The sequence below is a fragment of the Sminthopsis crassicaudata genome, chromosome 3 (assembly GCF_048593235.1).
Source record: "Sminthopsis crassicaudata isolate SCR6 chromosome 3, ASM4859323v1, whole genome shotgun sequence".
Taxonomy (NCBI): domain Eukaryota; kingdom Metazoa; phylum Chordata; class Mammalia; order Dasyuromorphia; family Dasyuridae; genus Sminthopsis; species Sminthopsis crassicaudata.
The window spans coordinates 170,268,424-170,286,116 of NC_133619.1; the positions used below are offsets into that span (position 1 = coordinate 170,268,424).

At 34.3% G+C, this 17,693-nt stretch overlaps 1 long non-coding RNA gene across 2 annotated transcripts in view; it reads left to right on the forward strand.

The window, feature by feature from the left end:
* The first annotated feature begins 11,008 nt into the window (after positions 1-11,008).
* The window catches only part of LOC141560810 (uncharacterized), a 1,071,928-nt gene continuing 1,065,243 nt past the window's right edge, over positions 11,009-17,693 (forward strand). Inside the window, exon 1 of one of the 2 annotated variants that reach the window (XR_012487821.1) lies at positions 11,009-11,790. This is a non-coding gene — a long non-coding RNA (uncharacterized LOC141560810). The remainder of the gene's footprint in view (positions 11,791-17,693) is intronic. The other variant, XR_012487822.1, reaches the window with a different exon arrangement.

Here is a 17,693-nt window from a genome sequence, read left to right on the forward strand (position 1 = left end):
AGATGTTCATCTAATTCTGATTTCTGTCATATAGTTTTTTAGGTTTTTTAAGGGCATGGAATTTTTTTTAGTTAATTTGTTAACCCTAATTCCTTGTCTCAGTCTATTCCATTGATCTACTTTTCTGTTTTCTAATAAGAGGATTATTGCTTTATAATATTATTTGAGGTCTAAAAGAACTATTTTCCTATGATTCTTATTTTTTGAATTGTTTGCCTTAATACTTTAGGTCTTTTGTCAGTCAGTCAGTTAATCAATTAACATTTACTAAGTGCCTACTACATGCCAGGAACTGTGCTAAATGCTGAAAGTCATTCAGTATACAATGGAAAGAGGTAAAAGAAGTCACTTTCCTCAATCTAATATTGAACTCAACTTAATTTTTTGTTTCTTCAGATTAATTTTACTATTGCTATACCTAGCTTTATGAAGTATCCCCTTCGGTAGCTAGATTGCTATAGTACTATATATATATTTAAATAAGTTTGGTACTATTGTCATTTTTTATTATATTGGCATGGTCCAGTCATGAATACAGAATATTCTTCCAATTGTTTAGGTGATTTTTTTTAAGGAGCATTTTAAATTGTTTTAATATAGATCCTGAGTGTGCTGTGTTAGATTAACCCCCAGATATTTTCTGCATATTACAGTCATTTTGAATTGGACTTTGTTTTCTCTTATTCTTTCTTGATTATGTCATTTTTATACAGAAATGCTATTGATTTTTTAGAGTTTATTTTATATTGATACTTTACTGAAGCTATTCATTATTAAAGTTTCTTTGTTGATTTTCTATATAAATCATCATGTCAACAAATAGATTTAGTTTTGTCCCCTTGGTGAGGTTTAGGTTTTGGGGTTCTCTTTCAGGGAACCAAATGATGAGGTCTAGATTTAGGGAACCAAAATGAGGTGAGGGTTTCTGGTGGTCAGGGAGTTAAATGATGAGGTCTAGTGGCAGGTTTGGGGTTTAGGGAATCAAATGGAGAGGTTTGGCTCCCCTGTACCCCCTTGGAATTTGGCTCGAGGGACTCCCCTTCTGGTGGTGCAGAGATTCTCTGTAAAGGAATTTACAAACCTGAAAAAGCTAGACTGATAAAAGACATTTATTATAGGGATTGGGAAGTCAGCCTTTACTATGCAAGAATAGAAAGACTGAATTCCTTAGAGGCAAAGTCTGATGGAGAAGTAAAGTCTAGAGAAATCCTGACAGAGAGGAATAAAGTCTCATTAGGGAAATAGATGCAGATAAAGAGAGGGCAACACTGGAAGAGAATATTATTCCAGTGGGCAGAGGTTTCCTTGGCATAGCAAACATGGCATAGCTGGCATGTCAGGATCTCTGCAAGGAAGTGTTCCAAGTTGGCTCTTTGGTTTTTGGTTATAGCTGGAATTTGAAGAGAATTGAATGAGTTTCTTTCATTCAATAATGTTGCAATTCTTTTGCTCAGTATTGAACCAACCCCATCTAGAATGACCACTCTATCTTCTCACTGAGGCAGAGTTGAAGGAGATTTTCTCCTTCAAGGAGTTTTAGAGTTTCAGGGTCCCTTCTTCACCCTCACTTTTATATTATTACTCTTGTTTCCCTCTGTATGTCTTTTATTTCTTTCTCTTACCTTATTGCTATTGCCTTCATTTCAAAAACTAGAGAATTACTGAAAGGATAGGAGACATCCTTGTCTTATTCTTATATTTAGTGGAAAAACTTCTAGTATTTTCTCATTTCATATAATGCCAGCATTTTGTTTTAGAGTGATATATTTTATAATATTAAAAATCTATATTTAGTATTATAGGATTATTTTTTGTATGCTTGTTTTAGCTTACAGGAAATGCCTGGCATATTTTGTCAAAGACTTTTTCTTCTTCTGATTTCATAAACATGTTTTGCTGCTGTTGTTTGTTTCCAATACATTACTTGCATTTTCTGTCAATTTGGTTTTTTTTTTCCTGAGGCAATTAGGGTTAAGTAACTTGCCCAGGGACACACAGATAATAAGTGTTAAGTGTCTGAGGCCAGATCTGAACTCAGGTTCTCCTGATTAAAGAGCTGGTGCTCTATCAGTCCTTACATTTTCAATCTTAATTTATGTCACTAATGCATTTATGGTCATTCCTATTTTTATATAATTTGAATGTGTAAAATCTGCCAATAAAGGAGAAAAGTGGAAGAAAAAAGAAGAGAAAGAATTTGGGCACACATCCATTTAATTAATTCAAAGTTTCTCAATCTCTGTTGGATTCCCAATTATAGTTCAAAGCATTCAAGGAAGAAAAAAGTTATAATGGAAAGCATATATATATAACTGGTGGAGCATCAATATACTCCAAAATGTCTAATGTGCAGTCACTCAATTGTTATTCTCTTTTGGCATTCTGACTGCAAAATAATCAACATCCATTTGTATTTATAGTTAAAAAATTAGATTTTTTTTTTGTACTAGTGATCATCATGGATAATTGGATAAAGCTGAGGAACCCAAATAGACAAGAAAGCAAACATGTTAATAAGCAGGACATTGACAGTGAAACAAATTTTCACAAATTTAGTTTGAATGCCAAATCCCAAATACAGAGGACACTTAAATACAACCACAGCTATCTCCAATTTGCATATTTTTTGTGATACTGATGTCTTTGCTATTTTATCATATTAAAAAATTCCCCACAATTCTAGCAAAATAACAATGACATTTATAAACAAATACACAGTACATAGATTTGAAAAAAGTATGTATTATGAAGTAAAACAGACTGGGTGTCAACTTTTAAAAATAAGAAATTTAGTAAAAGACTAAATGGAAAATTATCATCAGAATGTTAATCTTTTGTGCTAGATCTTTTTATAAAGACCAGTCAGTTGAAGGGGACAAATAATCTTTAAGAAAGCAATTTTAGTGAAGTAATGGGAATAGAATTGAAACCACATTAAGAGAGTGTTGAAAAAGTAGAGGCATTAAGTGTAAAGAAGTTTGTGATTGAGAAGAAATAGATGGGATGGTATTTGTCTGATTTACAGAGGCTAAAAAATACATTTAAAAATTTTAAGATTGGGGAGAACCAAGTATATTTGTAGACAGAAAGGAGTCAGTGAAGAAAGAAATTGCTGATTTATATGTTTGGAGAGGAAGAGAGAGAGAGAGAGAGAAAGAGAGAGAGAGACAGAGAGAGACAGAGACAGAGAGAGAGAGAGATAGAGAGAGAGAGAGACAGAGACAGAGACAGAGAGAGACAGGGACAGAGAGACAGAGAAGGGAAGAGGGAAAGAGAGAGAGAAAGAGAAGGAGGGAGGTAGACATTAATTCTTCTGTTGTGTATAAGTTAAGGTAATTCAGGGTCAATAGTAGACTTTAAAAAAACTGGACTTAATTGTTTTAGCTTATTTGATCATATTAACTAGATAATTGAATAATTATTTCTTGCTTGGCTACTGAATGAGGCTTAGTCTAAAGCTAATGTGAAAATCAATAGAGATAAGGTGTTAAAATGTTTTGTAGTCATAAAACCATATAAACATAAACTATTCCACAATCTGATGCCTACTTTCTTTCCTCTGATCATTTCTCACTACTTGAAGAAACTATATGACAAAATAGAATTTTAGTCTTGGAGGGAAGATGACTTGGGTAAGTATCATGTGAGGCAGGACTGAAAACAGAAATGGTTCATTGATCCTAGAAGAGTCTCTGAGTCTCAGTTTCCTCATTTGTAAAAAGTGGCTAATGATAGCATCTACCTTCTAGGGTTAAATTAAGATCAAATGAGATGATATGTGCAAAACCTTGAAGTGCTATATAAATATTAGCTCATTATTATTTTGATTATTTCCCCGCTATTACTCTGCTCCAATAAAACAGATTTATATTCTGTTTATTATGCTTTCTTAACTTTTAATGCATATCAGTACTTGTTCTTTTAATTTCTGTTTGGAATGGTCTTTTCCACTTTCTCTTCTATTGAAATCCTCATACTGTGCTTAATACCTAGTAGATATTCAGTAAAGATTTATTGAATGAATAGATGAGATCAGGGTTATTCAAATAAATTTTCTCTCGGAAGGATCTCTTATTACTTCAGCACCAAGTCCCTATCCAATGGATTCCTTTATTCACAGGGGAAACAAGATTATGCAGTGGATAGAATGTCAGCCTGGAGTAGGAAGTCTCATCTTCCAAAGTTTAAATCTGGCCCCAGTTACTTATTAGCTTTGTGACTCTTAGCAAGACATTTAGTCCTGTTTGCCTCAGTTTCCTCATCTGTAAAATATACTGGAGAAATAAATGGTAAATCACTCAAGTATATTTGCCAAGAAAACCTCAAATGGCTAACAAAGATTCAGATGACTGAAAAACCACCAAATGGATTCATAGAGCATCTAGTGGTGATCCATTTGGTACTGAACACATATATAGTCTTAGAGGGCTTGTTTTCTTTTCCTGCACATATTTCAGATGAACTTTTAAGTTCTCTAAGGGAAAGGACAATGCCTTATACTTTTTGATATACCATAGAAGCTTGGCAGAGGGATTGGAAGTACTGGTATCTGAGTACATCTGGGTTCAAATCCCACTTTCAGTGTTTACTGTCATGACAATGGGTAAGTCACAACATCACTAAGAATTTTCATTTTATTACCTCTGAAATAGCATTAATAAGGCTTATCCTGGTAATTTCACAGGATTCTTAGGAGGAAAGCACTTTACAAACTTAGGAAAGTTCTATGAATTTGGTGTTTTCATTATTATAGGATCCTGCACAAAAAAAGCAGTCCAATAAAGGTAGTAATTATGTCATAGCTCCCACTGGTCCACTTTTGACTCAACAACACCAGGATTATATGGGCTTGGATAAATGAATAATTTTTGAAATATCCATCCTACTTTCTGCCTTGTAAACACCATTGTATGAAGGAAGCCACAGACCTGAAAAAGTCTGTGTTATGAATGACACAGCCTGAGTGTACACAATACCAAGTATCCAAATGAAAAGTGAAAAAAATATAACTAATTAGCCAGCTCCTCTATCAACACAATGTTAACTCTTCAGATCTAGATGACTGTCTGCATTTTCTACTTTCATCTACACATGGACTTAGTTGTAATAGGGAAGAAAAATGAATCAGTGACCTTTTTATAATAATGAAGATTGCCAGATAGTAAAAGGAATAAGAATAATTTCTCATAAAAGGAAACCATTCCTGTTTTTTACTGAAGCAGTTGAAAGTGGTATCCTCAAGTTGCTTAGGAAATAGTGTTCAGATGAATCATTCATTTATTCATAACTCATTAAGTGGCTACTGTGTGCAATGTACTATCCTAGGCAGTTGCTCACACATAAAAGCAGAAAAACAAGGAAAAACTTGCATGAAATAATGAAGAACAAAATGAGCAGAACCTAGAGAACATTGTATACAGTAATAGCAATATTGTTTAAAAATACTTTTGAGTGAATAAATTATTTTGTCTATTATAAATACCCAGATTAAATCTAAAGGTCATAAAAATAGAGATATTATCTGTTTCCAGAGAAAGAAATGGTAAATAAAATATGTATAAAATAATTTTACACATGTACATAGTATTTTACACATAATTTTACACATATACATATGTATATCTACATACATATATAAACCTATTTGTTTTTACTGGTAGCTCTCTCTAGAGTGGGGATAAAAAAAGGGGAAAAAATTACATGATAATTTTGTTGTGTATTTGAAAGGAATAGCAAGTTGAACATAGTAGATTTGCAGTTTCATGTACAATCATCTTTTTTCTTATACTATGTTATGGAAATGTTTGTTTTATCATACAAACTAAAAATAAAATTTAAAATTTCTAATAAAAAGAATTTAAGACATGTCTTCATGGAGCAGATGATATATAGCATATTCACAAATATGCTATAATTATATAATAACTATATTATTGGGTTGCTAGATGGTTTAGTGGATAGAGGGGTAGGCCTGGAGTCAGGAAGACTCATCTTCCTAAGTACAAATCTGGCTTCAGACATTTACTAACTCTGTGATCCTGGGAAAGCCAGTTTACCTTGTTTTTCTCGGTATCTTCATCTGTAAATGGAGCTGGAGAAGGAAATGGCAAAACACTCCAGTATTTTTGCTAAGAAAACCTCAAATAGGGTTATAGAGAGTCAGACATGATTGAAAGAAATAAAAATTACATTGTGAGAAGCACCAATGTGTAGTGTAGTCCATAGAGTCAACTTTGCAATCAAGAACTAATAGACTTAAGTTGTGGCTTTTACAAAAACTAGCATTATGATAAGTCACTTAAACTTTGGGCCCCAAGCAACTTTCTCTTGCTCTTTAAAAAATATTCAATAGTATTTCATTTTTCCAATAATGTGTAGAGATAGGCTTCAGCATCCATTTTGAGTTCCAAATTTTTCCCTTTCCTTACCTCGCTCCTCCCCAAGACAACAAGCAATCTGATAAAGGTAATGTATAGTCATTTAAAAAATATTTCCATAATAATCATGTTATGAAAGAAAAATCAACAGAAGTAGAAAAACTTAAGAAAAAAAGCAGCAAACAAAAAAGAAATATGAAAATACTATGCTCTAATCTACATCCAGTCTCCAAAGTTTTTTCTTTGGATGTGAATGTCATTTTCTATCCCAAGTGTTGGAATTGTTTTGGAGCACTAAATGGCTGAGAAGCGCTAAGTCTATCTTAGTTGATCATCACATAATCTTGCTGTTTCTGTTTATAGTGTTCTCCTGGTTCTGCTCATTTATGTTTATTCATGTATTATATTTATTCACATAAGTTTTTGTAAGTTTTTTTTTCTGAAATCAGCCTGTTCATCATTTCTTATAGAAGGATAATATACTTACATTCATATACCATAACTTATATTCATAATCATAATTTATCCATGCCCGACTGATGGGCATCTACTCAATTTCTAATTCTCTGCCACCACAAAAAGCTGCTACAAACATTTGTGCACATGTGGGTCCTTTCCCCGCTTTTTAAAAATCTCTTTGGGATACAGACTGAGTTGGATCAAAGAATACAGTTTTATATCCTTGGGACATAATTCCAAAGTGCCAAGCAACTCTAATCTAAAGACACCTTGCTCATCTGCTTTGATAGATGTTTCCACATTGATACTACTTTAAACCAAGTCAAGTCACCTGACATTTACTAAGTGCTTACTATGTGTCAGCCACTGCACTAAGTACTGGTGATATAAAGAAAGGCAAGAAAAGAGTAAGGACTTAAGTCTAATGAGAGAGATTATATGAAACAATTATGTACAAACAAGATATGTAGATGATAAATGGGGCTACTCTCCAAAGGAAGATGCTAAGATCTTGCAGTAGATCAGACTTTGCTGGGACTTGAAGGAAAGCAGGGAAGCCAAGGGCCAGAGTTCCAGGCACAGGAATATGTCTGCTGTTGGGAGACAGAATCATACATCTGGAAGAAAAAAATCTTACTATATGATAACTATGTAAAATATCTAAGAGACTAAGAAAAGGTATAAACTGCTGTGCAAAGTCTAAAAAAATAAAAATTCCTTTTAACTGGGCGATGGGGAATCATGATGAGGATGGGAAGTGGACAGAAAAAGTGGACAGGAAATAAGATGAATATAATGAATAATTAGGGTTTTTTCGCCCAGACTAATGCTCCCAAACTGGATGTTTAAATTTGATTATCTTCCTGTAAAATGGATTATGTTGATTTACTATGGGGATAATCCCTACTGTAAATCAACATAACAGGGACAGCACTAGTTTGCTGGGCTTGGAAGACTTGGATTTGACTTTTACCTTTGACTTTAAATGTATGAAATTGAGCAAGTCCATACTTTGTGGACCTTACATTCCTCATTGGCAAAATTAGCACTTTAAATTTCCTGAGTTTACTAGGAGATGATTATGAGCCAATACATAGAATTTCCAATTCCTCTGATTTTGTCCACCTGCATTTTGGATTTCCTTCACAGGCTAATTGTACACTATTTCAAAGTCCGATTCTTTTTGTATAGCAAAATAACTGTATGGACATGTATATATATATATATTGTATTTAACTTATACTCTAACATATTTAACATGTATTAGTCGACCTGCCATCTGGGGGGGGGGGAATTGGAATAAAAGGTTTGGCAATTGTCAATGTTGTAAAATTACCCATGCATATATCTAATAAATAAAAACTATTTAAAAATTTCCTGAGTTTATAATCTTTTGATTCTATGATTTTTGAGGCCATATCCAGTGAAGACCATCATCATCATTCTAGAAGTCTCGAGTGAAGTGGTCCAGGGTTCTTTCCATGGTCCTATCCTGTCCATCATTTTTTCAATGACTTGAGATAGATAGTAAATTTTCTGATGACACAACACTAAGTGGAATAATTAGTGGAGTAGATAATAAATTAAAGATCCCAAAGCATTTTGACAAAACAGAATGAGATACCAAATCGTTTAAGATGAAGAATCCTTGTGAAGTCTTCTACTTTTAGAAATACTCAGCCATAGACATATTAGATTGGTAAGATGTAGTTAGACAATAATTCCCATGAAAAAAAAATGTAAGTAGATCTCAAAATGAATATGAGTCAACAATATGACATAGAAGAAAAAAAAAGGCTGACAAACTAGGCTAGTAATGTAGTAATTGCATCCAAAATTTAAAAAGAAAAAAGATTGTCTTCTTTTACTTTGTCTTGGTGAGATTGCATTTGGATAATCATGTTGTGTTGTAGGCACTGCATTGTTTAGGTGAGACACTGACCAAGGTGACCAAGGTTTAGGTGAGATCATGTCCAAGGCAGACAACCACTGAGGGGACTAGATGAAAATCATATTATCTGAAAATTAGTTGAAAGCAGGGGTGTGCTGATTAGGATGAGGTTCTTGAGAGTTGATTGTTAAATTTTCATTCTGAACAGAAATCAGCAAAAGCTAAAATCAGGGAATTTTATTATTATTATTTTATAAAAAATTGATGCTTAATAAAGTTACATAAAATATTAATAATATAGATTAAGCTTAAAATATGTTGTACTTTCATTTTTCTCTCAGAGGAAAGTGTTTAAAATATTAAATGCTAAACAAAAAAAAAATGTTGCCTAAGTTTGCCAGCATATCCCTAGTTAAAAATATTAGGAAACCTTAGACTGAAGAAAAGAAAAATCAAGGAGAACAATTATTTGAAGAGTAATTATGTCAAAGAGGGTTCAGACATATTGAACTTGCATTTAAGAACAGGACTAGGTGCAGTTGGTAGAAGTTGCAGAGACATTGCGCACATAAAGAAAAAAGTTTCCAATAATTAGGTCTTTCCAAACATTAAATTCATTGCTTCTGGTGATAATGGTTTCCTCATCACTGGGTGGGGGCAAATAATCCTTGAGAACTGGTCAGATGACTATTGAATATTGATTGAATTAGATGTCTCTGGGGCCTCTTCCAATTCTAAGATTTTATGATTTTGTGGGAAGTCAGTGTGTGACTAGATCAATAAAGTCATCATCACAACTGGAAAAAACTACTCAAAGAATGTGAGGTAGATTATTTGAGGGAGACTTTGAAAAGAATGTTCTTGTCACCAAAGTTAAATGGTTCTATATCATAATTAGATATGGTTTTATCAGTGAATGATATTAAAGAAGATGCATTACTATTTGCTAAGCCCCTGAACCTAAGGACTGTAGTAGACCTTTCCATCTGACTTGCACATAAAATCTACTATATGTGTTATCTCTATTAGAATGTGAGCTCCTTGAGAGTCACGTCTACTTTGCTTAGGAGGGTGCTTTGCACATATTAAAACCTTAATATATGTTTTTTTCCCCCATTCATTCATTCATTCATTTAGAAATAATGACCAACTTATCACATTATGGATTTAGAACTGGAAATAATTTGATTGTAAAAGAAATTACAAAATTCTAAACATTTTTTTTTTATCTTTTACATTCAAGTTCAATGACTAATTTTAGTAGATTTCAAGAGCTGTTTTGAGAAGCTGTCTTTTATTTCTCTTAAAAATAATGTAAATGTTGACATACAAAATGGAAAAAGCAGAGGCATACATTATTTATAAACTTTAATTGTGTCATGTAAATAGGCAATTAAAAGAATTGCTTGTTAGTTAATAAATGAGCACAATGACTTCTTTTTTGGTTGTGGATGGTTGATTTGGTCTGCTGTTGAGTGAACTTTCATAATTAATAGGTCATTCACTCTCTTGACCTTTAATACCAAGACTATATAGATGGTTTATATTTGCATAAATAACCATGGTTGATGGAGATGGTAGACTCCAATATTTATTGCAATTATTTGCAATATTACTTGGAAGTTTGAAGAGGAAAAAAATGGTGTGCTCAAAATCAAATCTGCATTCTGCCCCGTATCATTTAACCATTTCCTGCATGCTTTATATAGAATAACCTGAATCCCCATAAAATAAAAAAAAAATCTCATCAGAACCAAATAAAGATTTAGCTACATCTAAAGAAGGTAGGCTAAGAACTGTACATTTGGGCAGAAATAGTGCTGGGAACTAGTCAACTCATCCTTTGTTTGTAGTTACATATTCTTTTACTTTGAAATTATATGGATTTGAAAGAAATACATTTTTGTACAAGGGGAACACATATTTCCCTTCCAATGAGACCATGAACACTAAGTTTCATCTGGGAAAACATTTTAACAGCTGAGTTAAAACCCCCTATAATGGAAACACTGACAGACTCTTTAAGTATGGTAGCGGGAACAGCATTGCTATAATTCCTGGGTGAACTTTGTCCCTGGATGTGTGTTTTTGGAGTGTGCCGGGGTGACATTCAGCCTCTACATTCATTTTTATGATAATTCCCAGTAAATTGTGGTGCAATAAACTCTTCAAGCCTGTCTTTCTTGTGAAAGCCATGAATCAATCAGCTGCAGGCTTTTTTGGGGGCTTTTCAATGTATAGTGATCATTTAGATTTGACATGCATTGTGAGACCTTAGCTTGGCTCCTCTCTATGGTCTGTCATTAATTCCAGCCTTTACTATTCTGAAGTACAGTGAAGGATGACTGAGAAATCATTGGCCCTCTTCAGCTCTGTTATTGCACAAAATAGCAGCGCAATAATTTTTTGTCAATGTTTTACTCTAAAAGCTTTCTACGTCAGTTTTGAAAAGGAAGCAATAAAGCCCATTCAATGGTATGAATAAAAATCCTTTGAGGTTTAGGCATAGGGCTTCTTTTCTTCAGCTGGTAATCAAATTGGAGCTAAAATGAAATTGAGTTTTCTTATGAAAATAGCCTTTGTTGCTGGGAAGGCTTGTAATTCATAAACAATAACCTGCTCTTTTGTGTGGATAATAATATATTCATGTTCTTTCAATAGGGTAAAAGCCAGACCTAGTGCATTATGGTACAGTAAAAATAGCAGAAGGAGCTGGCTGGAATAATCTTTGAAGAAGGCGAAATGTAGCATTGGTTGACTTCAGCTCCTAGGCTTTCCATCTGAAATTGTACTTTTCTTTCTTTCTTTTTTTTATTTGTGAGCCGGTTTCAGTTGTTGATTTGTTGCTGCCATACAATATTTGGTTAATTGTGGATGATCTCAAGCTGTGCTCATCACTGGGGCTGTGAGGGTTGCTGCCAGCTGCTGGAAACAGAGCCTGCTGCTCCAGGATGCACATTATTCACAGGAGCAGCCTCTCAGCGCTGATTATCACTGAAGAGTTCTCTGCTCTCCATCCCTGCGCTCCCTCTATGCGACTGGACTGCAGAACACATGGAGGAGGTAGGCTGGATCTTTGGGGAAAAGAAGGGAAAAGGTGTGTAAGGGCTCAAATGGGGAGGGAAGGAAAGTGTTGGGGACCAACTTGGTGGGGATTTTCAGTCAACTGCTAGGGAAGGGGGCTGGGAATTAGCCTTTGAGATATTTAGGGGAAAACTGTGTGTGCTTTTATGGACTATAGTTACCTTTCACACGAATTGAACATGTTCTCCTTGTGGCAATGTCAGCCCAGAGCCCAAGCCTGGGCCAGAAAACTCTGGAGGGGATGGAACGGTTGTCTGTCAGTCCTGATGCCTTCTTGAGGCAGGGGCTCTGTGTTTTGGGGGATGAGGTGGTAGGAGCAGTTGGTGGTGTGCACTGGATTGTTTGGGAGAAGAGAAGGCTTCTGGTGAGATGTGTTTTTCCTGAACTCAGTCGGGAAGTTTGAGGTGCTGGATGGAGCAGCTTAGTATTGGAATTTCTGATGGGTTGGCAGGACCATCTGCAAATGGGCTCCTCGGACAAGTGTGATTCCCATTCTCTGCCTCAAACTTGTTAGAAAGTTGTCTTGGAGTCTTTTGGGGGGAAATGCATGAAATGTCCATCCTGATGCTTGACTGTGACAATGGTGACAACATTCTTTGATCTAGAGACTAAACTTCATCATGGAAAGGGGTGACTTTTTCTTAATAGGACAGTTCTGTCCCATTTAATGTAGAACAGTGGTGATTCAGAATAGGAGATCTATGAAGACTTTAACAAGGTGGAGCAAGAACTCTTCTAATATACAATGGTTATTTTCTTGACTGAATTTTAGCTGTGATTTTAAGTTCTGTTGTCTTTACTTTGAATATTAGCCAATAGTAGATAAAAGAAAGAGGAAGAAGGAAAAAAACATCTTTAAATGTTGAGAAACCTATAGACTGAAAAAAAGAAGAGTGTTCTCACAGGTCATAGCAATGTCATTTTGGCAGATATCAGCTGCTTAATGGACAGCAGAGGCTTTATGTCGTTGGTGATTTCACTCTGGGTCACCTTACCACGAGGAAACAACAGAATAATGGGTATTTTTCTCTCTCAGGCTAAGGGCTCTGCAAACTCCATTCTCCCAGTCTGAATTAAAGAATGGAGAAATTGAAATGAATACCAGGTGTATTATTTTACCCCTAAACTTTGACAATGCTTCCAGAGGAGTTGAATCAATACTCGGCAAGCCAGGAAAGTGAAAAGAAATAGAAAGCCAGAGTAATAACCTCACTGTTTATTTGAAAACAAGCTGCAGGGACGTGTAGTAGGCTTAATGGTGGCTATCAGGTGTTAACTTTTGTGGTGTTTTTTTGAATTTCAACAATGAAATTAGGGGCTTAACAAAAGCAACTTTTACAGGCACAGTAGAAGCTGACAGTTGACGTAATATATGTCATTATCCAATTAGTTTATACAAGTGTATGTTTTTATGCTTCACTTAACATATCTCCAAGTGTTTTTAACCTCTTGCAAATATGACTTTTCTTGAAGCTTTTTAATATGAGGATTTTAATTGTATATATTTTTCTCTGCAGCGAGTATTCTGTGTATTTCAAATATCCTGAACCCCTTCATAAATCACCCATTTAAACCTATTTCATGTTAATTTCTAAAAATCCAGGATCCTTTTGGCTTTTATTATACTTTGTGAAAAATGAATAATAGGACACCTTCCTCTATAGTCTCCTTCCCTCTCTCCCCCCCACCAAACTTGGGCTCCTTTGTATGACTGCTTTATTCTCATGCTAAAGTTGGATTGATGTGAAAGAAAAGATTGCTAATTGTCAAAGAATAAGTCTTCAATGTCTGGTGCAGAGAACTCAGCTGAAAAGTTCATAAAAGATTTCCATTATTGAAAGAATGCTGAAGCAATAGACTTAGGTAAACACTGAAACATTTGACTGCGTAATACCGTACATTAACATCTGGAAAACTGAGCTCTGGCCCATTATAGCTATCAGTCATTGTGATTTTGATGAAAAGTCATACTTTTAATGTTTTCTATTCAAAGTACATTCACTTCACTTCTTTTCCCCACTCAAGTGTGTTGAAAATTACCTTGCCTTTTACATTGATAGTTGATTTACTAATAGAAACCTCAAACTCAGCTACAGTAGTTATTTAAGTAATGAAAAGCAGAAGAGAGGTTTTCTTATTGAGTTATGAATACAAATCCTAAGGAGAAAGACATGTAGAAATAAAAATCCTAGAGAGGTAACCTGTTTTCTTATCATGATTTTCTCATGTCCTTTATTAAATAGAGTTAAAATGTGTTCAATGGCAATGTATTTCATAATGGTTCCTGTTTTGGACCTCCACAAAGTAAAATTTCCTCAAGTGTTCTTCAGAATTTGACTACCAGTGAAGCTCCATTTTCCTATACCAGGCACTAGTGAGATGCTTTTTAAGAAATAGCTACACTAATATAAGAAAAAAGGAAAATGGTGGATGTTGGTTAGATTGTGGGAAAACTGGGACACTAATGCATTGTTGATGGAGTTGTGAACTGATGCAACCATTCTTGAGAGCAATTTGGAACTATGCCCAAAGGGCTATAAAAGCTGTGCATACTTTTTGTTCCAGCATATTTTACTATTAGATCTATATCTCAAAGACATCCAAAAAAAGGGGAAATGACCTATCTGTACAAAAATATTTATAGCAGTTCTTTTTGTGGTGGCTAAGAATTAGAAACCAAAGGGATGTCTAAACAAACTGTAGTATATGATTGAAATGTAATATTATTGTGCTATAAGAAAAAATTTGTGATTTAAGAAAAATATGGAAAGGCTTACATAAACTGATGCATAGTGAAGTATACAGAAATTTCTAAGAATCCTGCACTTAAGGGGAGGAGCTCAATCACCATCAATAGAAAAATTGTCATTAAATTTCCTTCCCTAAATAGAATTCTTTGATTACAAGAAGGGGTAATGGTGATGGCAGCCTACCTGTAGATCTGCCAGATAATGTTTCTAGATCTATAGTATTTTATTACACTGTTGGAGACCCCACCCCTAGATACTGCAAAATCCTCTAATGATCCTATATCTTGAAAACATTTTTTGTAATTATGCATTTCTCTTGATTTTATGCAATGAAATATTTTTGAATTTTCTAATTTGGATAGTTTGTAATTGGAGAGAATGGGTAACTTAAGAGTTGTGTATTTCTAGTTGGAGAGAATGGGTAACTTAAAAGTTCCTAATGGAACTTAATTACTGTTAATGAAATATTTGATGTTCCTTATATAAGCATCTGTGCACAGCAAAGGGTTTTATATAATAATATAAAATAACTTGATCAAGTGTTTTTCATTGCATGTGAAAATTTAATTGACTAGATCATATAACAGTAGTTTTTGATATAAAATTTGATTTTTCTTTTACAATGATCTCTCTCTACAGAACTAGGTACCATCTGTAAATAAGAGAGACAGAGAGTCAGAGACAGAGAGAGAGAGAGACAGAGAGAGACAGAGAGACAGAGAGAGACAGAGAGAGAGAGACAGACACAGAGACAGAGAGAGAGAGAGACAGAGAGGAAGAGGAGGAGGAGGAAAGAGAGACAGACAGACACACACATACACACAGAGACCGACAGACAGACACAGAGAGGGAGAGAGAGAGAGACAGAGAGAGAGATCTAGAGACACACAGAGAGAAACAGAGAGACAGACAGACAGACAGACACACAGAGAGAGAGAGAGAGAGAGACAGAGACAGAAACAGAGACAGAGACAGAGAGACAGAGAGAGAAAGAGAGAGAAAGAGAGAGAGACAGACAGACAGACAGACAGACAGACAGACAGAGAGACAAAGACAGGGGAGGGGAGAGAGAGAAAGACAAAGAGAGAGAGAGAGAATGTAATCAAAAAGAAAAATATTGCTATCTTCTAATCTGACTTATTTTATCTAGTTAATGGAACCCAACACAAGGTGACCTGACCTTTAAAATAGAAGGTAAATAGTGTGAATTAAGGTTAAGATTAGTGTAAATGAAGGCAAGAGAGCTTTCATTGTGTATTTTTTTTTAATAATTTGCTGTTCCCACATTAACTTCATTTGAACCTTTTCATTTTTGATTTTTAAGTGATTTTTGGTCACCTTGGGTGGACTGGATTGCCACAAAGAAAACATTAGAACATTCACTATGTAGCTAAATATATACATTTATTTTTATTTTTTTAAAGACAGGGTACAGAATAGACCTAATAAGTTTTGATTGTTGAGGAAAAAATTTCAGGAGGAAAAGCATTAGTCCTAAAGCAGACAGGAGTTTAATGAAAATAACCAATGTCACAAATTACCAATATGCATTATGCAGATAATTATCTGTGGTAAATTGCATCACAGGGTTTCCATTTATCCCCCCTGTTCTAATCCTGCATTGCCTGACCTTCATCTTTCTGAAACTTTGCAGGTTTAGGTTAAATGCTTTTCTATTGCTCTATGCAAATAGGATGTCCAAAGTTCAAAGCTCTGGTACAAAGCCTGTCACTACTTTGAAGTGTTCCTTTTCCGTGAGATATGGAAAATTAAGAGCTTATTTACAGATGATTGCTTCTCCTGCATTGCTCATACAGAGCATTTGCAAATCTCTTCTTATGTTTTGTTCTGATCTTTAGCACATATTTCATGAGTTTGAATCTTTCGTCTATAATGTTCTTAAATTTAATTCTAGGTAGTAAAAAAAGATGCCTGTCACTGGTCAGTTATCTGTTTTCCAAAGATGTTAGGATATATGGATATACTGAGTTGACATGATTTAACATAAATTTGTTGTTCCTTTTGATTTGCTCTTATAGAAGGCAGGAAGTCTTCCTTAACATGTTTGGTCTTGTGGTTTCAAATGTCATAAGAATTTATTTCTCCTTTTGACAAGTTAGAATGATGAGATTATTTTCTCCATCTTGCCATTCCTTGCCCTCCAACTAAGATGCATTGACCCTTTCAAGAACTTAGGACTCTCATGGCCTTTTAATAAATTTCCATGTAATAAACATGGAATGATTTCATTTAAAAGATGATGATTTGGGACCCTGAAAAAAGAGAGAAATGTGAATATTTCTAGAAACAAAAACTTACAAGAACCTAGGAGAGCTATTTCATAGTTTTATTTCATCTTCTCCTTTATTATTGGTATCTTTCAACTTTTTAAAGCAATTTTTTTGTTAAACAATCATATTTTTCACTATTTTAATCAAACAATTTTGCAAAATTAATGTCTACCTCTGGGTAAAGTATAATTGTACTTAATGTAGCAGGGTTTTAAAAACCACTTAGTGAGCAGGGTGTAGTGACACACACCTGTAATCCATGTTACTGAAAAAGCTGAGGCTGTTGGATCTCGTGGGCTCAGGAATTTTATGCTAAAGTGTACTAAACTGGGTCAACACTAAGGCATCAATATGGTGACCACCCACTTTGGCCTGGATCAGAAAGAGAAATCAAAGCTCCTATATTCATTAGCAATGGGATTGGGTCTGTGATTGGTTGCTTCTAGCCTAGATAAGATAGGGAGACCCAGTAAAAAAAAAATTAGCAAAAGGAAGAAAGTTTTAATAAAATATGAATATTTGCATAGATCAAACAATCAATTTTTGTACTAAACTATATAATAAAATGCTATATATAAATGCACAAATATTAAATAGAAATAATTATGAAAGTTTGATATGCTACTCTTCTTTATATAGGTATTCTATAGTGGAGGTTATAATTCCAAAAACTATAGTTTTCTTAATAGCCTCAAAGAAATTATATATTTACTCTTACAAATATTAATACTTTTTGTTTGCATATTCCCAAACATTTGGCCTTACTGGTTTCTAGACCTAGTGAGAATTGTTCTATTTGTTGTTGTTTTTCCTATTATATGCATGAACAGGAGGCAGAAGA